At 35.4% G+C, this 27031-nt stretch overlaps 1 long non-coding RNA gene across 1 annotated transcript; it reads left to right on the top strand.

Annotated features, from left to right (window-relative positions):
* The first annotated feature begins 227 nt into the window (after positions 1-227).
* LOC120310463 lies at positions 228-27031 on the top strand. Its single transcript, XR_005557366.1, has 3 exons — positions 228-748; positions 24801-25050; positions 26546-27031. It is a non-coding gene; the product is annotated as an uncharacterized LOC120310463 (long non-coding RNA).

The following is a 27031-nucleotide window of genomic DNA, read 5'->3' as shown; positions in this document are numbered from 1 at the left end:
CATCTACTAAATATAACTGTCTATAGATAAATTAAGAGAACTACATTGTAGCCCCCTCACCCAATTCTAGAATCCAGAAGGGTACCATAATTGATGCTATATAAATCCTTTGAGAGATCAGAAAAAATAAAAAAATATATGCCCATTCTGATCCTTTCAAAGGCCATTAATAAGTATGTTCACTACAATCTCTATAATCTATAATTTGTAACTTGACTAGGATCAGCCCAAATAATCCATTAATAGGAAAATGCCTGGGCTAGCCTGAAGTGCAACATGACAAATCAGCACAATAATTCCACTTGAAACAAGCAAACTCTGATTTGTCATTGCCTCCACAATCCAGCTGCACTGCTCTATCCTGAGGCACCACCTTACTTCTGCTCCATCAGACAAAAAGTAGTTCTTCAGTCCAGGAAACTACAGTATGTAATCATAAAAAGAAATCTACAATGATCTAGAAAACTCTATGGGGAAAGATGACACTATATAGGCCCTCTAAAAAACTCCATTAGATTCAAATCACACCTGTCACAAGTCAACTGAAAGGGGAATCATGCAATACTGATCTACAGTTCTGTTTACATCATACTAGTATCCACATTGACTTCCATTATGGCTCCTTAATCTACCAGCTACACTGTCTTGACTGGTTCTTTCTGAAACTGCCAGTTTTGCCAGCATTCATTGAGATGGGCCACAACTGTCCACTGAGGATTCTAGGGCTTCCAGAGCTCTCACTGTATTGGTAAGTACCATATTTGCAACTCCTAAATCTCTCATACATAAACAATCAAATAGCCAAATAGTGTAAAGGCTCTAACAATAGACAAACCTCCAGATGACTGTTTTATAATTGACTTGAATTAGAACTGAATTGAAACTCCTGCAGACATAGGTATCCAACTGATCCTTCTGCTTTCATCAGAATAAAAGCAAAATTGCACATCATGCCACAATCTCTTCTTCTTTTGCATACATGCAACATTACATTATACACAGAAAAGAGCCAGAGCTTGACAATGCTTTTGTCACACAGGTAGCCCTTTGCAATCACAGTTGGGACCAGCAGCTCTGTCATTAAGTGAAATACTTGCTAAATAGGAAATCATTTGACCAAAAGTGTGTTTTCCTTTCCTTATTCCCCCATCCTTTGGATTGCTTTGGAGTGCTGGGATGATTAGCAAGAAGGGAATTAATATTGGTATTTATATTTATTGTAGATGAAAAGATTACAAAAGAGTAAGCAGGCACTAAATGGGGAGTATACCAGGCTGTTTGCATAGCAGTCTTGCAACTCACAACCACAAATGCACATATGACTGCCAGTGTCACTGTATTCCTTTTACTGTGTATTCTCCATTGTGTGCCAGCATACTCTCTTGTAATCTTTTCCTCTCCAATCTCTGTGCTCTGCAAGGGAAAAAAAGAAAGAAAAATGTCAGGCATAAGACAACCCATACTGACTATAATGGTGATCACATGATTGAGAATGCTGTGAGGGTCATAAATGTGGGTATTAGTCATAAATTTGTTTTAGCACCATTATAACTTTTAACAGTCACTGAATGATGGACATGGCTAGTCTAGTGAAGATAAGGACCATGGGTAACATGATAGCAGTGTTCCAATTGAGGAGCTGTCACAGAGAGGAAGGGGACAACCTATTTTCCAAAGCATCTGAAGGCCAGACAAGGAACAATGGTTGGAAACTGATAAAATAGAGCTTCAGCCTAGAAACAGACATTTTCTGACAATGGAAACAATCACTCAATGGAACAGCCTGCCTTCAGAAGTTGTGGGTGCTTCAACACTGGAGACTTTCAAGAAGAGACTGGACAGCCACTTGTCAGAAATAGTATAGTGTCTCCTGCTTAAGCAGGGGGTTGGACTAGATGACCTACAATGACCCTTCCAACTCTATTATTGTATTATTCAGTCAGTAAGCAAGGACTATCTGTACTGTCTTTTGGGATCCCTTCATTCTGTACAAATCACCACTGGCAGACATTCTTAGTACAGAGCAGGCATGGTATGCTGTTCTTCAAGCATTCTTGACTCAAGTTATTAGTGCTTTATAGGTTATGATTACATTTTGGCTAGTCACATAACTACAGATAAGTGCCCTCAAGTCTTCTTAAAATTTTCAACTGTCTTTAACGATAACTTTAATAACCCCATATTTGTTCCCTAGCCAAAGCTCTTTTTTCATTAGTTCATTACTGACTGGAAAAACAACATATTTGATGGTCTCTCTTGTCTACTCCCTCTTTTTTCTACTGGGAGCAGTAAAACTTTTAATTCATTTACATCCTGTTGCTGCCACCATGATTTCAATTGTTTCTTCCTATCTTCTCTAACATTGTACTTGCTATTATTTAGTTTTATCTTTTTCTTTCTTTTAATCTTTGGGAAGAGGCATTTCCCCTCTTTATCCTACTGTCTGAAGGGCTGGAAAAACTGTTATTATTCAACAGCCAGTGGTAACAGTGCCACCAATAAAATTTATACTTCAACATGTATTAGCTACAGATTGCCAGAATGTTACATTACTTAACACAGTGTATCACTTTTTAAATAGGCATAAAAAGGGTTCATTTTATGAGTCCACTTACACATATAAAATATAAAACATGAAATTAACCTTGAGTATAAAATATGGAAACGGTGCTAATATATAATGTGCAAGAGATGTGGATGCCTTGACAACGATTCCATATTGCAATTTTTACACATACTAATTAATAGGAAACACTGCATATTTAATTTAATACTGCAATATTAGTTTCAGTATTTTCTGAAACACATTATTGTGGGCTCAGCTTCCTGAAGACGGTGTACATTTACCTTTTTTGACAACATAACAGATTTTTTTCCTTTTTTAAAATTCTTAGTTAGACAACAAGAATTCCAACTGTTTTCCCATCCAAGTACTGCTTAGCTTCCAAGACCTGCCATGTTCAGCTACTTCTTGCTACCTGCTGATGAGGAGGAACTAGGAATTCCTGAGGATTTTACTCCACTAGTCATTGCCAATTATAAGGGATGGTGCTCAGCTCTGTTTCAAGGGTCATTGAACCAGAACTGTCTGAAAATATTTCTGCAGTTATGTGGCAGGCTTCTTAAACACTGAGTCCTTGTGCCATTCCTAATGGATCAACTAGCCAATGCTAATTATAAATATGCAATTAAGGAACAGTTAATTTTCAGGAATTTACAGGAAGCAAAAAATATAGAGTGTACTCTCAATTGTTTAATGTTTCAATCATTTAGTGATTTATTTCAGAGCTCTGTGTAAACATAGCCCATCAACTAGCCCATTGAAGTGAATATATGAATGATGGACTAATAAAATACCAGCAAAATACAGTAAACACTTTAATCTTTCCTTTTAAAACATTTACTGAAATGATAAAGAAAGCTGTATACTAAGGACTATAGAAGTAATCAGTGCCATGTTTTTTAAGTTCCTAATCTAGTTGAAACCTTTCTGTATCTTGTCTTTAGAAAGCAGGTACAAATGCTACTTCACTAGGAAATCTTTCTTTACTTTATAAAGACACATAACCTGCATTCAGTCATTCTCTGAATAGGAAGAAGAAACATTTCAAATTTATACCTTGTACAACCTACAATTTTTCATACATTTTTACAACATCCCCTTATAAAAAAAGTCGTTGGTCATACTTTCCTTCTCCCTTTTTTTATCCATTACATATTTAGATTTTCTGCATTCTTCCCAGATAATCCTGCAAAATTGTGCTGGGCTACTCTTTTAATTAATGGTTCCCTTACATAGCTTTGATCTCATATTGTTTTATTGTATTTTGTTTACTTTGTATATAAGAATTTGCTGTATAAGGACAAATCTGAGAGTCTGAATAACCATGTTCAGATACATTATATATAATAGTCATATATTGCAAAATATATTGATGTCACATTTGTTGAATAGGATGTGAGTAGAATACAGTTATAGTGTCCATTGTAAATAAAAGGAAGCCTTTTTAAGGGGATATATTAAAAAGAATCAATTAACTGAGCAGATTGATTGTTCATCAGTCTTGCTACATCAGCCAGTATTAATTAACCAGCCTGCCCTACTATGATAAAATTAGAGAATGATAGTAAACAGCAACAATATTTTCCCCACCATTTTATTAATAAAAATAGTACGCTGATGCTTTATGAAAATTAATGAATTTTTCATTGTAGGAAATTATTTAACCATGTTCACTCACATTTACTAAATACTAATGAAGGAGAATATTTGTAGCTCAGGGTTGACATGAGAGATCCTTGGTACTCTCTGAGCTTGCTTTTTTTCTTGCAAATGTTTCATTACCCAAACTAGGTAACATCATCAGTGCTATTAAGGAGTGCTGTTTACTGTCAATTTATATTCTAGTGGCTTTGCCTGTCAGTGTTGGTGGGGGGAAGTCTTAGAGATTCTTTGATGGGCTGTTTGCTGTTGGCTTTTTTGGCAGTTTTTTGATTGGGGTATTGTTTACTTTTTTGTTGGTCTGATATTAACCTTGGAATTAATCTATGCTCGTCTGGGTTCTGATTGATGGTGGAGAGATGCTTGGGTCTTTTTGTTCCTTTTTGGGCTGGGTGATAGTCTCTTTTGCATAGATGTTATTAATGTCTATGTGTCTATTGATGGCTGATTTGTCAGAGTGCCAGGGTTCTAGAAACGTTGTGAAATTAAAGAATTTTTATCATGTCTTCTGGCTGCTAGTTGGTATTTGTGGATGTGTTCTGCCAGTCTTCTGTCTGTTTTCCTACAAATTGGTTGTTGCAGTCCTTACACTGTATATTGTAGATGACTCCTGTTTTTCTTCTGGGGTTGTTGGTCTTTTGGTCTGTTTAGGGCTTTAGTTGGCTTGTATGCTATGCTGATTCCTTGTGGTTGTACTAGTCTGTTGGTGGTTTCTGAAATATTCTCTATGGCAGTGTAATTCTTTTTAGGGTTTGTGTTGTATTGGGTTGAGTGGTCAGGGACTTTTTGATAAAGTTGAGTGGATATCCATTTTGTTGGAATATGTTGTATAGATGCTGTGTTTCCTTTTTCTTCTGTTCCAGATTGCTGCAGTGTGTTTGGGCTTGTCTAAATAAAGTTTTTACGCAGTGTTTCTAGTTTAAGATTGTGGTCTCTGCTGATCAGGATGTTGAGGAAGGGTAGCAAGTTGTTGTTTTCTTCTTCTCTAGTAAACTGGATTCCTTTAAAATGTTATTGATGGTTCTGTGCGTATTCTCTAATTGATCCTTTTTATTATGGCAAGGGTGTTGTCTACATATCTGATCCATATTTTCAGTTGTATTTGTGGAAGTGCTTTTAGATGTTGTATGACGACTTCTGCTATACATCCTGAAAGCAGTGATCACATAGGTGTCTCTTTAATTTGTTGGTAAATATGTCCATCAGATTGGAAGTATGTAATTAAGCAGAGTTTATGAGATCCATAATCCTGAGTGTCTTGATCTTTGTGTATTAGGTTAAGTCAGGTGTGCTGTGGACCAATGCAGTCATGGGTTCTTTGACTAGTTTTTGATCTATAGACGTGGACAACAACATAGTGCAACAACTACTATGTAGGACAAACAGGCAGAAGACTGGCAGAATGCATCCACAGACAGCAACTAGCAGTCAGAAGACATGATGATTTTTTTTTAATTTCACAACATATAGACAGATTTAATTCATTTCAATTGGGAAATGTCACCATCCAAGACCAAGTCAAGTCAAGTCCAAAAATGCCAGGGAATTTCTGGCATTCTGACAAATCAGCCATCAATAGACACATAGGCATTAACAATATCTATAGACTATGAAAAAGTGACAGTCACCCAGCCCCAAAAAGAACAGAAGACATGATGAAAACTTTTTAATTTTACAACATATAGACAGATTTAATTATAGTTTTAATTGGGAAAACGTGACTATCTTAGACCCAGCCAAGTCCAAAAGCACCAGGGAATTACTAAATTACATTGCTTCCAGTATGTTCAAGGAAACTGGCCACAGAAATATGTAGGAAATACAGTTACTAAAAATAGCATAATAGTACAGAACGTAAACATTTTGTTCGAAAGAGAAGCCAGTACATTGGATTTGAAGCCAGAGGGAAACTCTAGCACTCATAGCACAAAGCATGATGCTTCAAGTAAACAGCCTGCCTGTGCCTCAAGGTGACCATCATAGACAGATAAGGACAGTTTTTAAAGCAAAACTATAAAAGAATCACAGTAATTACTAGGCAATTTGCGGTGTAACTTAAACCATTTAACAATTTGGCTAGTTAGATAAAATAAAATAAAAGGTAACTCAAGATGACAAATTGATTCAGTCCTTGGGAACAATAATGAAATGTTTGCCACTGAATTTTACAGGGGTTTTTTTTCAGTTTCAAGTCTATAATCCTGGAATTTTTAATAGGACTGAGCGTACTTAGCTTTTTAAAGATCAAATAAAGTCTTATAGCTGTTGCTGAATTAAATATTAAACAATTTACAATCCACATGAAAGGCAATATAATTATGAAAGAAATAAGAGTTCATGGGACAATAGTAAATAGTTTAAATGGATAGTGAAATGTCAATAAGAAATCCTGAAAAGTTCACATATCATTGAATTTTGTACTGACTCTGAAAACTTAGAAAAATAAGATATTCTGTAAAAACTTGGTAAGAATTGTGTAAATGTGATGGCAAGACTTTGAATAGAGCAAAATATAAATAAAATATATCAATGGTCTACGTGAATAGGCAGAAAGAAGTGGCTTAGAAAGATAAGCTCAATTAAGGTATTTATTTCTAATTAGTATTAATTTCTAATTAATATGCTTAAGTTAACATAACTAACTTTGAATGGGCTGAAAAATTAAGCTAGACTCCTAGCTAGTTACCTCTCAGATATGTTAAAGTCAAGGTGTCCATAAAGTCATCAGGAGCTGAGTTTATCTTAGAGGAAATTTCACTTAACCAACTATTCCACAGGAAGGACACTACTGCACATAAATGCACATTGCAAGTTCCATGGTACATCATGTTTTTTTAAAAAAAACTTTAAATAATCAAAATTGTCATTCTGTAAAAGAATTTGACTATTAACTGTGTGTATAACTAATTTTACTGCATCAGATTCAGCTTCAACCATCCAATAGATTTGGAGGAGCCTAATTTAATAAAATGGCAAATGCACTAAATCCATTAACACAAAGAATCAATAGAATCATAAATTCAGTAGGAAGTAAATGAAAATACAGCAATCATAAAAATGCCATTCAATAATTTTTATAACAAAAAATTGGGAAAATTACAAATTATGTGAAAACATGAGATTATGTTGTCAACATCACACATAGAACAGTTGGTAGACATCATGGCTGCTTTTTATATATAGCCACTGAAATTTGTAAGCAGTTTTATGACTATTTTTATTCTCTTTTGGAAAATAGAATTTTTTTGAATTGGTTTTCATTCAGTGTTGAAGAAAGCTATCTGTACCACACAGAGATGGACTTCTGTGTACAATTCTATGAAGTTGCCAATCAGAAATATCTAGGACATTAAGAAATAATAGTCCCTTTAAATTTTAAAACCTTCCTTCAAATACTCTGTAATTTTATAATGTGCTTCAGGGTGATAAATGATTGCTAATATTCATTCATGAATTACTTCAAACTGAACTGAGATTGGAGCAACTCCCTGTGTGAGATTTTCTATAAATAGATGGAAAAGTTATAGAATAGCTAGAGGATTTTTTTTATACACAGCCATAATCTAAACCAGATTAGGATGGTGAGTGAATACTAAAATTAACAAAAGCATTGTAGCAATATTTGGCATATCTTCTGCTTGAAGCAATGATTTTAAAACTCAAATCATTGTCTGCCAAAATATTAATTATATAGGAAGTAGTAATGTGATGTTAAGAAAATAAAATTGTTAAATACTATAAATGACTCTGTATTAGAGCAATTGGTCATGGAACAGACAAAGAAAGGGTAATACTAGACCTTCATACAAGTATACATACATAGATGCATGCATACATGCATACACATATTATGCAAGTCTCCTGATAAAATTTATTGCATTTCAGCCACTATTCCAATTGGTTCATTTCAATACATACATATATCACATACATGTACAGACACACACATATACACATGTTGGTTGGGAAATCAAGAAAATTGGGTTAGAATAGTGGCCAAAATGCAATGTATTTGAACATTCAAAAATTGTCACATTGTCATTCTAGTAAAAGCGAACTTTTTAAAATTGAAAGAAAAGCCAAATGGAAGGTTAAAAGTGAAGCTCCTTCCAAAATGATTGTTATTTGAGATACTGATTTTAATAAATCTATCCTGGTGCCTGATAATTACTACATTTTTTTTCAAGATGCTTACTGTTCAATCACTATGGTTTGCTCAAATTTGCCCAAATTTCAGTGTAACACTGATTTGTAATCTCCAGTCAGTAGGTAACATGAACACAGGAGAACTGCCATTGAGAATATCAGTAGTTTATCTCCATGATGCAGACTGAAACTTCCATATATTACATCACCTAAGTAATGGACAATAATAATTGTCACATCTCTTCTGAGTTGCAATGGGATTCAGGCACTACCCCTAAAATCTGCCCCTCCCATATATATCTCTGTCCTATTGACGTCTTCTTTTACTTATAGCCAACAATGATGTTGTTGGATCTTCATTCCAACTGATCATATAATATGAACTGGGTCCAGGGGCACAAAATTAAAACAAAATACTTTCTGCCCAGAGATTATTCTGGACAGTATATCCTACAAGGAGAAGACTATTTATTCCCCCCCCCATTAAAGTTAGACTTCATATGGTTAAATTACATGAGTGCTTTGTATCTGCAGACAACCTGCCAAAGAAAATAAATTATCCTTCTCAATTGTGCTGCCAGGGGCTCATTAGAAAGACAGAAACCATTAAGTCCAGATCCAGGGCAACTCAAAGAGTTAGCAGACTTCAGGATATCTTTTATCCCTGAAGGTCCTTCTTTTGTCAAGTGTGATAGTTGTTTATGGGATTGAGGCAGAAGGTGTGTGCCTCTTTTGCCTGTTTCTAGTGATATATGATTCTTGTTTCCTTCTTATCTTCTTGCTGAAGAGAACTTTTAGACAAGTTGTATGACCTTTGTCCTCTCTGCATATGCCTGTTTCATTTTTATATTATGAGAGTTCATCCAATTCTCACAGCTGGAACAGTCAAAGTTTTATTGCATCACAATGAAGAAGCATTAAACTACTTCAAATTATAAATTTGAGTAGGAAAAATATTTATATTTTTTGTGATTAGTTCATTTAAGCACTCAGAGTCATCTGAACTGTGAGATGCACTACCGACATTAGAGCGTAATGCAAGATTGCTGGGAGTCCTTTTTATACTGCCGGGCGGCTCTGCGCCCGGCTCTTTGATCTAGTTATATCACAAACCAACAGGACCCTCCATTATGAGAGCAACCATCCAGTGGCCCATAAAATCAGCTGTGTAAGAACATTATTCAGATGGATTGATTCACATTGCAGCACAACCAGGACCCAAATTGAAGAAAGAAACCACCTCTTTCGAACCTGTAAGTATAATGGTTACCCTACTGAATTTATCAGGAAGTACAGTAGACCACATAGATCCTGTAAAAACTTGCAAAAAGCTGATAGGACAACAACACAAAATGTGCGTATCCCTCTCCCATACATTAATGGTGTATCAGAGGCAACAGCCAGATTACTGGCCCCCTTTAATATAGAAGTGGCCCATAAACCAGATCAAACTTTATGGTCTAAGATCATGCACCCAAAAGACCCACTCCCCAACAAAGAAAAATCTTCGATAATATATAAGATCAAGTGTAAGCATTGTTCCTGCAATTACATTGGGGAGACTACTAAAAGGTTAAAAACTAGGGTGCACGAGCATGCACTAGCAGTTAAACGACAGGAACAGTATTTATAGATTTGGACCCATATGACCAACCATGGGCATGAATTTGATCTTAACAATGCACAGCCTATATCCAGAGACACCACCAAGAGAGGCCACCTACTTAAGGAAGCCTGGCTTTCTGATGGCAACTCTATCAATCGCCATATAGAACTTTGCCCAGCATACCAAACACTTAAGACATGGAAACAACGACATCTGAGTTCACAAAAAAGGCAATTGACACACCCCCTACGAGATCAGAGAGAAGGGAGAATGGAGGATGTCATTTGTGTAACAACCAACATACAAGGGAAACAGAGAAGAGACAAGAAACATTGCCCCCTAGACACCCCAGATATATACCTTAATCCACCCTATGACAAAGGGAAATAATGATGGGGGTGAACGACACGGATGGCTGGACGACAACTCACAGGGCACCCGTACCACAATCCCCGTTAACAAGAGGGAGAGACGAGTCACTCCACCCACAAGAATAAACAAGAAATCCACGGGTCAATGATGGAAAGTTACACTACGGGACCTTGCACACGCGCAAGAAGGGCAAACTCAATGTATGCTCAAGCAGCGAAGGACCTTAAGTTAAGGAGGACAGCCAGAAGTGGATCAGAATACTCATGGATATCCATGGAAAAAGGCAGCATCCCTGAGTGGAGGAACATACGCAGGAACATATCCATCGGAGACTGCCCTGATAGATGCCCAGATCCACCCAACATACCCCCTCCCCCAAGCACACATGCACACAATTCCACCAAGGAAGGCCAGACAGACCCCGGAATAGAACCAAAAAAGAGAACAAGGGCAAGTGAGCGAAAGCAACTGGCTCACGCTAGTAGACAGAGAGTGATTGGATCCAAGGAAAAGAAAACAGCAACCCTGAAAAGCACCAGTATAGTCATAGATGTGTGCCCTTTAAGAACAAACCAAGTAGAGAAAATGGACGGACCGATAACTAGATCTAAGAGCCGGGTGCAGAGCTGCCTGGCAGTATAAAAAGGACTCCCAGCAATCTTGCATTACGCTCTGATGATGTCGGTAGTGCTGGCCGATGAAAGCTCAGCTTTAGCTTTTATATTAAACAGTTTTTGTTTTAATATTTAATATTATCCTAGTGCTCAGACTATTTTATTTCTATGATATGGATTCACCCAGGATTCACATTTTTAGCATAATTAGGAATCATATAATATATATGTTTTCTGAGGTTTTCACAGGTGTTTGTATGTAGGTCTTTGGTTATTCGGGTTTTCTCCTGTGTCAAATTGGAAGTGTCTTGGCGATGTTTCGATGAAATCTCATTCGTCCTCTTCAGGCTGGTGTTTTCGGCTTCGTGCTTCTAGGAGCAATGTGTGATCATAGCTGTTTCTTCCTTTTAACTGCCAGTGGGGGTATGAGCTGATTGGGTGGGAGCTTGGCTGTGTTCTGATTGGATGGAGGTGTGTTCTGATTGGTTAGGAGCTTGGCTGTGCTCTGATTGGATGGGGGGTTGGCTGTGCTCTGATTGGTTGGGGGAGTGTTCTGTTTGGGTGGGGGCTTTGTTGTGCTCAGGTTAGTCTGAGTTGCAGGGGGATTTGAGATGGTGAGCTGCATTGCTATTGTTTGGCTTCGCGTTCGTGGTCGTGCCTCATCTTCATGGTGGGTGTCAGTTTGCTTCATATATGGATTGGAGGGGTTTAAAGTGGCTAATGATGCAGCTGTGGTCTGGCTACTGGTTTGTGGTCATGCCTCATCATCGGTGTGGGTTTGGGTTTGCTTTTTGCGTGGATGTGTGGTGGTGATATCCTGTGTGGCTTTTGTGAGTGTGGGTCTGGTGTCATTCTTTGTGTTAGGGACTCATTTGTCAATAAGGGCGGGTTTCCAAATGGCTGGTAGTCGGGAGGTATCATCTCGTTTGTTCATGCTGTGTGGGTGTTTTTCTATCTCGATGGCTTCTCTGATTATTCTGTTATTAAAGTGTTCAGTTTTGGTGATAGTTCTGGTCTTTTTAAAATCAATTTCATGTCCTGTGATTGTTTTGGACCAGGGAAGAAGTTGGTTCCTCTTTTTTGACTGAGTTCTTATGTTCATTAATGCGTGGACTCATTCTTCTGTTGGTTTGTCCGATGTATGTGGTGGGACAAGTGGTGCATGAGATTTCATATACTCCTTGATTTTCTAATTCAATTTTATCTTTGGGGTTTCTTAGGATGGTGGATATTTTTCTGTTTGTGCAAAATGCTGTCTTAATGTTTTGTTTGTGGAGGATCTTACTGATTCTGTCTGTGGTGCCTTTTATGTAAGGGAGGAGGGCTTTGCCGTTTTCTTGTTCTCTGTCTTGGGTTTTAGTGGGGGTTTCTTTTTGGATTAATTTGGTAATCTTATTTCTTTGGAATCCATTGGATGTAAGTACATTAGTGAGAGTGTGTAGTTCGGTTTTTAGGTGTTGTTCATCAGCTAAGCATTTTGTTCTAGAGATGAGTGTCTTGGCTACGGAATTGATCTGTGCTGGGTGGTGGTGTGAGAGAGCGTGCAGATAGTGGTTTGTGTGTGTTTTCTTCTGGTAGATGGTGTGTCCTAGGGAGCCATTGGATTTCTTGTAGACTAAGACATCCAGGAAGGGAAGTTGGTTGTTAGCTTCTGTTTCCATGGTGAACTGTATTTTGGGGTGTAGGCTGTTGAGGTGTGTGAGGAAGTTGTCCAGTTTTTCTTTCCCATGTGGCCAGATTATGAAGGTGTTGTCTACGTATCTGAGCCAGAGTTTGGGTTTGTGTTCAGATTTTTCTAGAGCTTGGGTTTCAAAGTGTTCCATGTAGAGGTTTGCAATGACAGGTGAGAAGGGTGATCCCATGGGTGCTCCTTCTATTTGTTTGGTTTTTTGTCCGTTATAGATGAAGTATGTGTTGGATAGGCAGTGGTTGGTCAGATCTAGGATGTGTTTGGGGGGGTTATATTTGTTTTGGATAACTGTCAAGGCTTCTTTGATTGGCACTTGGGTGAAGAGGGATATGACATCGAAGCTCATGAGTAGGTCGCTGGGCTGTAAGTTTTGTTTCTTTGTGATCTCTAAGAAATGGAATGAGTTTTTTACGTGTGAGGTGATGGATTCTGCATAGGGCTGTAGTTGTTTGGCGAGAAATTTGGATAGGTTTTGTAGAGGTGAGCCTATGGAGCTGACTATGGGTCTAAGTGGAGTTCCTTCTTTGTGTATCTTGGGGAGACCATAGAGCTTAGGACATCTGGATGATTTCTCTCTGGGAATGATTCTTTGCTGGATCTCTTCGCTAATGGGGGACGCTTTTATTTTGGATCTGGTGGTTTTTTCCAGGTAGGTGGTGGGATCTGTGTTTAGGGGTTTGTATGTAGAGAGTTGGAGTAGGTTGGTTAATTTGGTTTGGTAGTCAGATATGTTCATAACCACCGTGGCATTGCCTTTGTCTGCTGGTAAGATTATTATGCTGGTGTCTTCTTTCAGGTTAAGTAGTGCTTCTGTTCCTCTTTGGGTAAGTTGCTTTTGGGTGGCTTGCTGGTGCAGATGATGTTGGTGATTTCGAGTCTGATTCTGTTCGCGTCGTCTGGCTTGATTTTGGTCAGGCTGGTTTCAACTCCGCATATAATGGTTTCAGTGGGGATGTGTTTGGGAGCGACTGCAAAGTTGAATCCTTTGGAAAGGACATTGATTTCGGCTTTGGACTTCGTGCCTCATCATCAGTGTGGGTTTGGGTTTGCTTTTTGCGTGGATGTGTGGTGGTAACATCCTGTGACATCCTGTGACATTCAATCAGTTCATACCCCCACTGGCAGTTAAAAGGAAGAAACAGCTACGATCACACATTGCTCCTAGAAGCACGAAGCCGAAAGCACCAGCCTGAAGATGACGAATGAGACTTCGTTGAAACGTCGCCAAGTCACTTCCAATTTGACATGTGAGAAAACCCGAATAACCAAAGACCTTCATACAAACACCCGCAAAAACCTCAGAAAACATATTTATTTATTTATGGATAAAATTAAACATATCCCTTTTTCATCATTAAATATTAAAACAATATTACTATAACATTTTAGCAAACTAATAAATTAAAAACTTCAAGATATACTGTGTAAAGCAGGGGTGTTAAACTTGCAACGTCACATGACGTGTCACGACCTATTGTGACTTTTTGCCATTACCGGCAATGGGGTGGGCGCAGTTTTGCTATGATGGATCCAGCCCATAGGCTGGCAGTTTGACACCCCTGGTCTAAAGAAAGTTGATATAACTGGATAGTTGGTTTTAAGATGTTAGTAGATTGGTTTTACATTGCAAAAGATATTTTAAGCTGAAAAATATTCTGTCTTAAAATTATTATGTAAGATACAATATATGAAATTATGTTTCAAATAGACAGAATTAAGAAAGAAAAAGTAATACAAGTTTACTACTGAAAAATAACAATAGAATGCAGGCAAGCAAGAAATTATATATACCATTAACACTTTTCATAAATTAATTTCAGTGCAGTCTATAGAACTTGGAGATGGGAAATCCTAGAATAATATGAAAAATTCTAATTTGGGTCTCTGCATGTCATAACAAGTTGAATCTGGTCTTGTGTAAGATAATGAAGCTTCTGTCTTTGTTTATATGGGCCAATAAACAGCCAGGCATGGTTTGCCCATGTTAGAAGTAATTCAAAGTTGGATATTTATTGAATAGAAATATGCCAGGGTGTTACTCTTTACATCTATAAATAGTCTGTAGATAGTCACATTTTAATTGCTTTTCTTAAACAGTACCCCTGCCAGTTGAAATAAATTGCATGTTGAATGGCCACTGTTGAGAGATATTAAAGAATATTTATCAGTATGATTACAGCAGTTGCTTTACAAAATGCAATGCTGGGAAGTTATGGTTCAGAACTCCACGAAACCAGCGGAGACTAGGCTCACTGGATGTCAGATGGGGGGCAGGGGGAGGAATATATGTGTTTTATTAACTAAAGATAATAATTATACTAATATTACTGAAAAATGAAAATCATATGGTGGAACAACTATTTTAGTAGCTAAACCAGTGTCCAAAATTATGAAGAGAAATGATTTGCAGTGAGGGAGAAAGTAAGAATTTATTCATTTCAAAATCAGTGAAAAGGAAGAAATGCAGACATATCTGAATTACACTGTACTACATTGATAAGTAGGTTTCACCTAGTAAAAGTTAATTTACTATGCTGCTGTATTATAGAAACAAATAAGAAGTGATTCCATTTCATTTTTAAACAGATAGAGTTAAATAGTTATCTAAATACAAGTCTTATAAAATGGACAGCTTTACACAAAAATGTTTTATATTAATAGAGTTTAATTACAGAGGGTGTGCCCTGTGATAATTTAATAGTAGTTCTACCTGCTTTGGGGAGGAAAAAGTAAATTAAAATGATTGTGGTGAAAAGGTTGTCAGGTATTTTCTTCTTTACTAGGAGGTTTAGATACAACCTGAATTCTATGTAACACCTTGTCCATTCTAATCTAATTAAATCTTCAGTAACCTCCTAGATTTCACAGGCTTTTCAGCTTTAAGTTAATTTTGCTTGTTCATATTTTATTTAGTATTAAGAGTAATTAAGTGCTGGAGAACTCACTATTTGGAGACATTTGGATGGTCCTTATAATGTAGATCTGGGAATTTTCTTAAACAGGAATTAAAATAAGTATGCAAATAATAAAAATGGAAGTATGGTTATTATGAGTAGAGTTCCAATATGTAAATTGCATGTAATTATCTCAGTGTATGTTTGTTGTTTAAATGAGATCATTGAAAAATTTGTTTATTCATTTTTCTACCATATACTTTTAAATGTCTTTGAATTAAATATAATTTTCCTCAAATGTTTGTCTTAAATGTAAGAAGTTGCTAAATGCATTTCATTAAATATAAAATAAATGTCAGTTATTTAGAAAAATGAGAAGGCTTTAGAGAGATACATGAATTTCCATTAAGTTATTGTTTTGCAGGATGAATTATTATCTATTTGGAAACTACTGTATTTAATGCAAGACCCTTGTTAATTCTAAATGTCCTTAGTATCTTCCTCTATTTTATACTCATGAAGTTCTGCACAGAATCAAGATTTCATTTTTCAGATTTCTGTATTTAAATAATAATAATGAGGATAAATAGCAATGATAAAAATAATAGTAACTATGATGACTTGGTGGCAATTATTAACTACCTAATATTAGGCTCTGCTTAATATGATTGTTTTATTATTATAACTTGATTAACTCACCTTTCAAAGTGTAAGTGCTGACACAAATCTAAACATAACTATAGTTTCTAAAACTTTGCCTTCTTTAATTTATACCCATATTAGAAATTAAATATTTAATATATCTACATTAATCTTCTATTTTAAGACTGTTTTTGCAATGGGAAATTAAAATATGAATCCTTCAGTTCAAACTGTTGTCCTGAGGTGATATATGAATTTAAGTCTGTTCTCTTTCATATATTTGAAACTTATTTTTCCATCTGTATGCAAGCCAGAATATACTGTATATTTTACAACAAAAAAATTAAAATTAAGATTTTAAATTAAGGATACAGATGGTATTATTGAAGTGTTATTAGGAAGATGCTCTCCAATATTTCATTCAAGAGAACTACACGAACAAAGTGAACATATTAACCAAGCACATAGTGCGCATCTTAGTGCATTTTAAGGAATACTTTATATATTTATTGTTGGATAAACTTATTGAAAACATTTAGAATAAGTGATGTCTTTATTGGTCCCATGACTGGCAAAGCCTGTAGGTTTCTAGGAGCTGATATTGCAATTTCTGTGCAATTTTAAAGGGGCTTGTTTTCTTTATTATCAAAAAGTATATCAAAGTGAAACTTTGAATCTTTTTGTTTTCTTAACTTCACTTCAAAACCAAACTAATTATATCACATTTCTCTGCATATTTCTTCCTCCCTCTCAAGCTTTAGGTAATAAGGAATATTAAAGGTAATAACATTTGCTTCTGTATTCAAGGTTTAGTGTGAAACACCTCTAAACTTATATACTGTATGTGTAGATTACTTTGTGAGCCCATATGTATGGTTATAATACATTAAGTTAGATTCACATTAATACATTATTATGTAAGTCTAATTTATATATGTGCTACTCTGTTTCTAATTTATGAATTGAAGAAAGATGTTGGCAACAGTTTTGTATCTCTTAGCCTGGCACCAGAATTTTATTTGATTGGGAAAACCTTTGCTTTTATTTTCTTTATTCCTTCTTCTGTCTTGGTTAGACATACCTCGTGAGTGCCTTCTCTTTTTTTGCCCAATATATCTCCCCAAATTGTGAGTAAAAAAAAAATCTCTTCAACATATTTCTCTGAAATTGCCTTCAAATCCAGCAACTCTTTAGTAGTAAAAATACTGAGCATTCCAACTCAGTTTTACTAGTCCACCAGTCCATACTGCTCTTTCTAAAACCCGCAAGCATTTTAATAAGAGTAACTACCTACTCCCTTTCAATTGCTAGTTATTACCATAATTCCTGATCTTTTTTTTATTGAAAATTTTTAGATTTTACAAAACAATACAATTCCCTTCCCCGAACCCCCCCCCCAACCCTCCCCTACCCTCCCACGACCTTCCCAGAGCTGAATACAGGCTTAATTAAAAAAATTTCAAAAAGTCTTAAAACAGATATAAACCATAAACAAGTCTAAGTGCATTAATTAAACAAGTTATAAAATAGTTAACAATAATATATGTATAAAAAGACAAAAATACAAGGAAATAAAAGAAAATAGGAAGAAAGAAAAAGAAAAGAAGAAAAAAAAGTCTAAAAAGTCTAAAAAGTCTATAAAGTCTATGAAATATCTTAAATTTTAAATATAAGTTATTGAAAAGCTAGATAATATTTTTTTATATCCAACTTACATTGTATAAAGTCTATCCATTTTTTCCATACCAAAAAATACTTCTCTTGCGATTGGTCTTTCAAGAAAGCCGAAATCTTTGCCATTTCCGCCAAATAAGAAACTTTAAAAAACTACTCTTGCAAGGTAGGCAAAGATTCCTTCTTCCAACATTGCCCTACTAACAACCTTGCTGCTGTAATTAAATTTAACATCAATGTAGTCTCTTTAATATCACAATCAGAAACAATACCTAACAAAAACAATTGTGGGGTAAATTTTACCCTTCTTCTAAAAATTCTTTGGATATTCCACCATATCTTAATCCAAAAAGCTTTTATATTTTTACATGACCACCAAATATGATAATAAGTAGCATCCAAACATCCACATCTCCAACATTTAGGCTGTAATCAGGATACATACGAGACATTTTTTGTGGATCAAGGTGCCATCTATAAAACATTTTATAAAAATTTTCCCTTAAATTTTGGGCTTGTGTAAATTTAACATTCCTCACCCAAATAATTTCCCAAGTATCTAATAGAACCGGTTCTTCAAAATTTTGTGCCCATTTGACCATACATTCTTTAACTAATTCTGCTTCTGAATCCAATTCTACTAACACCCCATAAATTCTCTTAATATGGGTTCGTCTTTGATCTTTTATTTGTTTTAATAAATTCTCATCTTCTCTAAGTAAACCTACATTACGATCTATCTTCCATCTCTCCACTATTTGTCTATAATGAAACCATGAATAAATAATATTTTCTTGTATTAAATCTTCCAAGGATTTTAATTGCCAATTTTTACCATCCCATCTAAGTAGTTGTACATAAGAAACACTATCCATCTTGACTCCTCTCCTTATCCCTTCTATCGCATGCCCCGGTATAGCCCATAGTGGAATTTTAAAATCACTTCTATAATATTTCCTCCAAACTCGAAGTAAAGAAATCCTTATAATATGAGATTTAAAGACCCTATCAACCTTTTTATTAAAAATTAAATAGGCATGCCATCCAAAAAGTAAATCCCAACCCTCCAAGAGGAGTATTTCTACATTTGTTAAATTAACCCAATCACTTATTAATGTTAAAACCACAGCATCATAATACAATTTCAAATTCGGTACCTTGAGTCCACCTCTCTCACGAATATCCTGTATAATTTTAAGTTTTACTCTTGGTTTTTTCCCTGCCCAGATAAATTTGTTAATACCTTTCTGCCATTCACTTAAATTAACCTCATTCTTTAAAATAGGTATCATTTGAAATAAAAAAAAGAAACTTTGGCAAAACATTCATTTTGATTGCCGCAATTCTTCCCAAAAGAGATAATTGCAACTTCTCCCAATTTTCCAAATCTCTTCGTATATTGACCCACAGCCTTTCATAATTGTTTTTATACAATTTTGCATTAGAAACAGATAAAATAACCCCCAAATATTTTACCTTATTGACAACCTCAAAATCTGTCAACTTAACCAAAGTCTGCTTGTCTAAATTAGTCATATTTTTAGGCAATATTTTATCTTATTGTTATTAATTTTAAAATCCGAAACCTTTCCATACTGATGTATTAATTGTAATAACTCTATTACAGAACGAGTAGGTTGAGATAAGGTAACCACCAAGTCATCTGCAAAAGCCCTTAATTTATATTCTTTTTTATTAACTTCTATTCCTTTTATTTGCTGTGATTCTCGAATTTTGATCAACAATATTTCCAAAGTTAAAACAAACAGCAATGGTGACAATGGACAACCCTGTCTAGTCCCCTTCTTTATTGCGAACACTTCTGACAAACCCCCATTAACTATAAGTTGTGCCTTCTCTTTTTTTGCCCAATATATCTCCCCAAATTGTGAGTAAAAAAAATCTCTTAACCTTGAGTTATTTGACTGGCCGATTGCTGGAGGAGGAAGAAAAACATCTGGAAAGCTAGCAGAGAGGGGGTGACAACAAAGCACAGCCCAAGCCTAGAACTGCTACGTCCCAGGGTGCCAGCTTTGTAGCTGTGAAATGCTGCTTCAAGTGTGGTTCTACAAGGAGTGCGGATACAGTGAAAGGGGAAATGGGCGAGCAACACCAAAGTTATGTGTATGTATTTATTTCATTTTGTTAAAAGTATCTGTATGTGAGTGTGGAGGTAATGTATGTTAATATCTGATAAGTATTACGGTATATGTATGGGGGAGAGTTTGGAAAAATAAAAAATTATTTAAAAAAAAAAGAAAGGAAGGGGGATATTGGAGGTCTTTTAAGCTTCTAACAATACAAATCCATTGCCATGTGAACTGTGATAATTAAGCTGATGAAATGCTTGAATAAAGTAAAATGCACAATTAAAAAAAAAGTGTGGTTCTACAGAGCATCTCCAGAGACACTGCCTTGAGAGGAGAAAAAGAGGAGCAGCGACACAACTGACATTTTCACTGGCAGCAACATTAACAGAGAAAAACACTTGGTTGTTAGACAGTGGGGCTAGTCAGCATATTGCAAATGACCACAATTGTTTTCTAACCTGAGACCAGCTAAGCAAGCATTTGTTAGATTGGCTAATGGACAACAGTTGCTGTAAAAGGGGAAGGTAAAATTTATGTACCTGATATTGGGAAAAATTTGGATAATGTATTATATGTATGAAGTAATATTTGCAAAGAGTCAATATATCATAAGGAAAGGTGGGAGGATTTGTGCACAAGGTGTTAAACAGGATAATTTGTATGTACTAAGGAAGCAGCAGGTGGTGCACAAACACTCCCAAACACTCACAAGCATGATAACTGTGTACACTTATTACACAGAAGGTTAGGACATGCAAGTTTTAAAGTGTTGTAGAGGATGCCAGACCTAGCTGAGGGAATAAGAATTAAAAAATGCAAGACATATTTAGATTGTGCTATTTGCAGTAGTTGAAGTCTAGTGTGTATCCTGTAAATAAGAAAAGTACAAGGCAAACTAACAAGGTTTTGCAGTTAGTGCATGCTGATTTAATTGGTCCTATGGTGCCCTCTCTTGGAGGAGCTAGGTACATACTAGTCTTAGTAGATGACTACATCAGGTTTGGATTCCGTTACTTATTAAAGAAAAAAAAACTGAAGTTCTACAACAGTTTAAGCAATTGGTGAACTTTGTAGAGAGAAGGTTTTTTTCCTATGAATATCTTCCCTATGACGTTAAATTTAACTCTGTTAGCAAAATTAGGACAAACTGGAGAAAAGTAGATTGGTGTTTGCATGACAGTATGAATATATGATAAACCCACACAAAACAATGATAGTTATGGGATCATTTCATACATTCATTCATTCAGTTTGGCTGCACAAGTCTCTGTGTATGTGTGTGTGTGTGATTTTTTTTTAAAGGCTAGTCTTATTTCACCTTGTAGATATGGTCAGAGTTGTATGATATCACAATTTTTAATAATTTTAAAAAATATAAAAAAGGACCAGAGCAATTTAACACCCATTGTACATTTTGCCAAATTTGATCCTAAGAGAAATAATAATATTGAAAAAGAAAATCATAGCAACGTTTTATCTTTACAGATATTATATCAATATTTTATTAAAAATCAATGTAAGCAACAGTTCTTTTACATTAAATAAAGATGCAATAGTTTGTATAAACAATGGCAGACTTTATATATCTTAACACATATGAAATCTCACAATTGGACCTATCAAAAGTAAACATTTAGAATTTTAGACATCTAAGACAACTTGAAGAAACATTTCTCAGATTTTCACAACTGGATTGTTTTATATAGAACTAAATTAATAATTAAATATTTTGTTTCTAGAATATTTTATAATGATTTAATAGGTTAAATTGGAATAATCTCTAGAAATAAAGTAGAAGATACTAATACTAGAAATTTGGACTAGAATGTCTAACAGAACTTAGCAAGGCTTAGATTTCAGGGAGGAAAGAAGAGAGAAGAGAGACAGAAAGAGAATGAAAGAGTTCTTCTATTGCTTTATTTATCAAAGAAAACTTACCAATCAAGTTTTATCAAACTGCACAATATTATTTCACTGTTCAAGGATGTTGTTGTTGTTGTTTTAAAATTCAGATACCACCATTATGAAAAGGATGAAAAGGATTGGGAACACAAAATAAATCTGCTACCCAAATCTAGTAGAAATTCATTTAAATTAAAAATATTTAGCTATAATAGTGGACTGAAATAAATACTGTAGCCTGTTATTTACTGTGTAAATGGTCAAGCAAGTTCTTCAATATCTGGAAGTGAAGAAAGAAAGAGCAGTAAATAGTTATGTCAACAAATTAAACTTCTTAGGAATAATGTGTCCCAATAAAAGATGTGGGAAAGAAAAATAAATCCATAAAGCGTTTGACAGTTCAAAATGAATGGAAAACAAAGGCAAAAGGAAGACAGAAAAAATGAAAGTGCACAATAGAACAAATGAAAAATGTATTTTAGTGAAATTACCATCCCTTATAGAAAATACAAGGAATTTATAAATCAGGCATTAATACTAGGCACAGCCACTATAGGTCATCAAAAAGACATCTATCTATCTCCAGGAAAATAATCAAGCCTTCATATTTTTAAAAGACATTTTGGAAAGAAAACCAAGCTTGAAATAGTTTCTTTACTTTAAATATTGGCATGAATTGAAGAGTTATCAAGTTTTCTTACATGCATATTATGTAACATTATATCCAGAGAGTGTGAAGAATCATAATAAATGCATAATAATTTCTATCTAGGAATCTAGTTTGGTATGGAGGTTAAGGAACTAAGCTAGTAACTGGAAAATGGTAACTTCAATTCCTACCTTCCTTCCTATTCCACAAAGACCTAGGAAGAATGCAATGATAAACTACCTCTGAAAATATTGCAAGGCAAATTGCATGAATTAGTCCAGTTCAGGAGTTAAACTTAAAATAAATAAGCAAACAAAAACAAAATTTGTCTATTTATAGTACACTTTTACATCTCATTTCCTATTCATCTTTCATTTTCTTGCTTTCCACTGCAGGTTGTATGTTACACACACACACACCTCACAGTAATATTCGAAATATAGATGGAAATAGGATGAACAATGTTAGTCTTTAATGTACAATACATTTCTTAGACCTTCCAATATGAAAGACTAGCCTATTATTACTGCTAAATGTGTGTGTGTGTGTGTGTGTGTGTGTGTGTGTGCGTGTGCACACACACACATTGTATTTGGGGGAGTGTAATTTACAGATAAATAATTTCAAGCAATGAAATGTTACAGAAATAACTGATAAAGAAATAAGTATGCATAGAAACAGCTCCTTTTTAATAGTTGTATTTGTACAATGTACTTTAATAGTCTCATAAGGCTCTACTTTTAAATGGTTATGCCTTGAATAACATACACTGGTCTTTTGTTATCATCATGATTATTGCTTCATTCATCTTGTCCCTCATCCTTGTTCCAGGTGTTACGGCTTCTGCTTTCTATGTTTAGTTCTATGTGTTGTCACTATCATTCAAGTCTCGTTCTTGTTTTCTTTCCATCAGACCTTGAATCTATATTTTATTGCCATCTCTTTTCACCATGCATTTCTAAGTTAATTAATTTTTGTTTTCCCCTTGATGAACAGTTTTTGCACTTCCTAGGCTTTGTTAGCTGAATTTTACATCTTGGCATACCATATTTTTTTCTTGTGTTATATAGTTAAAGAAAAATAACAATTTGTGCTAGTAAACAAAAGAAAACAGAACTGAGTATCTGCAATTATATTTTTTTTCCTCTTGATCAAATAAAATAGAGAATACTGAAAAAAACTTATTTTCAGCAAACTACTTGTTTTATTATTTGGGAACAAAAGGTTAAGGATAAGGGGATGGGGGATAACAACAACAACAACAACAACAATAACAACAACAACAAGTTGGAAGGAATCTTGAAGGTCATCTAGTCCAACCCTCTGCTCAGGCAGGAAACCCTATACCATTTCAGACAAATGGCTGCCCAGTCTCTTCTTAAAAACTTCCAGTGTTGGAGCATTCACAACTTCTGGAGGCAGGTTGTTCCACTGATTAATTGTTCTAACTGTCAGAACATTTCTCCTTAGTTCTAGGCTGCTTCTCTCTCCATCTGTTGCTTCTAGTCCTATCTTCCAATGCTTTGGAAAATAGTTTGACTCCCTCTTCTTTGTTAAATTCCCTGAGGTATTGGAATACTGCCATCATGTCACCGTTCCTTATTTGTTTTAGCCTCCAGTCCCCTGATCATCTTTGTTGCTCTTCTCTGTACTCTTTCTAGAGTCTCAACATCTTTTTTACATCGTGGTGACCAAAACTGGATGCAGTATTCCAAGTGCGGCCTTACCAATGCATTGTAAAGTTGTATTAACACTTCACGTGATCTTGATTCTATCCCTCTGTTAATGCAGCTTAGCACTGTGTTGGCTTTTTTGACAGTTGCAGCACACTGCTGGGTCATATTTAAGTGATTGGGGATAGGGGATAGGGAGAGAGGGAGGGAGGGAGGGAGGAATGAAGGAAGGAAATTAAGATTATAGTTTAGAGTGTTTGGACTAAATTATATTTATCAAGATTTAGTCTGGATGTTAAAAATTATATAATAATGTAAGATTCAAATTTGTCCATGGGGTCGCGATGGGTCGGACACGACTTCGCAATTAACAACAACAACAAAGATTCAGATAATTCAACAATATAAATACAAACAAGAGACATTATAAAATTTTAAAAGTGCTATTATTACCAACCAATGCTTATGTATCAACTGATTTTGTGATGTCATCAATTTCCGTGTATCGAACTGTTAAATGAAATACAACAATGATAACAGTAATCTTGTAATAGCCATGATTTTTACTTGACACAGACCAGTAAAATTTGTTCATGTGACTAGGCTTCTTTATTTTGTGTGTGCAGAGATAGTATCAAGCCTCTGTGGGCTTGCCACTAACGGAAGAGGGGAGGACAGGACAAGACCATTGGATGGAGGCATCCGGAGGCAGCGGATGGGACCAGCAACAAAGGTGGCAGCAACAGCCCTTTCCCTCCCCCATTACCTGGATGCTGGAAGGGGGACCCTGTTTGGCGTGCCAAACAGCTGACCAGTGTGAAGAAGCAGCGGAAAGCTGGAAGCTTGCCTCGCTTCCCAGCCTGGCTATTCTTACTGGTGCGCATGCTGGATGCTGGCTAGGTGGGTGGGGGTGGTCAGGAGACATGTATTTAGAGCGCAGGGAGGCAGTTGCTCCCAGTGCTAACTTTGTTTGCTGTTTCTTTAGATACCATATGCCAAAGCATTCCGTGAATAAACCAACCACCTGTGAACTCAACGGCTTGTTTCTTGTTGGAACCAGGGGTATAGCAGGGATTTCTGATAGTTTTGTATAATGATTAAAAGTATTGGACAAGAGAGCATGATATCATGAGTTCTACAGCTATCTTAAGGAACAAACACAGCAGGATGACTTTGGGCCAGTCACTCTTGGTCCATGTGGCATCACTTCTGAAAAATGTTTTCAAGAAAATTGTATAGGCTAACTCATATAATCCTCAGGAATCAAGGTACAAACTCACATATTTCTATATTACAATCTTCAGTTGAACTAAAATTGGCAAGTTTAGGGATACCGCTGTTGTTCTTACAGTACTCATAATGAAGAGAACAAGCTAGAATATAGGGAGTGATAATTAGGTACTCCCTAATTTCTTATAGATTAATTTATACAATGAATTGATCCCAAAGATACTGAACATCTCATGTAAACTACAATTAAAAAATGACAGTGTACATTTCTGTTTTGAAAAAGTCAAAAATCTGGTCAGCAATTTGGAACATGGAACCTTTAAAATAAATGGATTTTTTTGTCTTTTTTATTATTTCCCATTCATTTGCACAATCCTGATGGTCTTATTTTATAGAAATAAAGAGTCATGGACAGAAAAGAAAAGGGGAAGGAACTTTAAATGTCACTGGTAACTTACTGAAGAATACTTCAGGAATAACAAACAAACAAAAGTAGTTACTTTTTCGAATATCTTTATTATCAGCATCTACTGATAACTCTTTTCTAAACTTTTTTCAACTTCCACTGAATATCCTTGCTAATTTAATTCTTGTACATTTTGTTCAGAGAGGTGTAGAAAAATAAAAATAGCACAGGCTCAATTTCTCTTTCAGTACCAAGTCTCATGTCAGATCCCACTACTATATCTAAACTCTTGGGAGATTATAGAGAATTGGTGCACTCTGAACAATACTTATAAATCTATTTTAAGAACCAGGTAATATATGAAAGGAGAGCTTTAATTAAGTTCTCTGTATGCATCGTGGACTGTGTGCTTGTATGTGTATTTTCTAATCCTTACAGCCTTAATTTGCTGTACACCCCTAAGAGCTGTGTATTGTCTTTGAAGCATTTCAGAGACACCAGACTCTTTTAATAACAATATCAATTTAAACATGCATTATACTATTAAGAAATAAATAACATTATACTAGGCCCTTGAGAGACCTTTGAGCTGAGCATATATACTGACTACAATAAATAGTGTTATGATCTGTGGCTATCTGTGTACATTAGGTCCTTTATTCTTTTAGGCAGTATCTTCTTGTTTTGTATTTTTATTGTATATTGCATATTTTATTTGTTTGTTTTCCTACTTAGACAATCTAGATGTGTTTCCTCCTGTGAGCAAAGAGTCAAGGATGACTGAAGACATAGCCACAAGGAAGAGAAAAGATGATGACTACTGTGAAGAATGAAGAATCAGGAGTAGACTGGACCTTTGCAATCCTTATGAAAAAGGGACCAAACGGGAGATCACCCACAAGCAAAATGAACGGCAGCTCATCATCATAAGTCCAAAATAATGGCCCCACCGTATTGAAACCAAATACTGGTGGTGAGAGCCCTTTCATTATATGTTAATGAATAGCTGAATAGCTATCTGTTGAATGCTTATATTTAAATTTTTGCTTTAAGAGGACATTGCATCTGATTGTCTATATGACTCTTTGCAACTCTATAATTCTAAAGTTGATGTAGTTGTTTGTAGAGAGTATTTATTCAGCATAATCTGGAAAAGAGGAAAACAGAAATTATTTCTACCATCTGGTTACCATTTAGTTCTTGATCTAATTTAAAGCTTAG

Source organism: Crotalus tigris, unplaced genomic scaffold (genome assembly GCF_016545835.1).
Source record: "Crotalus tigris isolate CLP2741 ecotype Arizona unplaced genomic scaffold, ASM1654583v1 scf7180000018195.218052, whole genome shotgun sequence".
NCBI lineage: Eukaryota > Metazoa > Chordata > Lepidosauria > Squamata > Viperidae > Crotalus > Crotalus tigris.
This window is presented reverse-complemented; position numbering and strand designations above follow the sequence as displayed.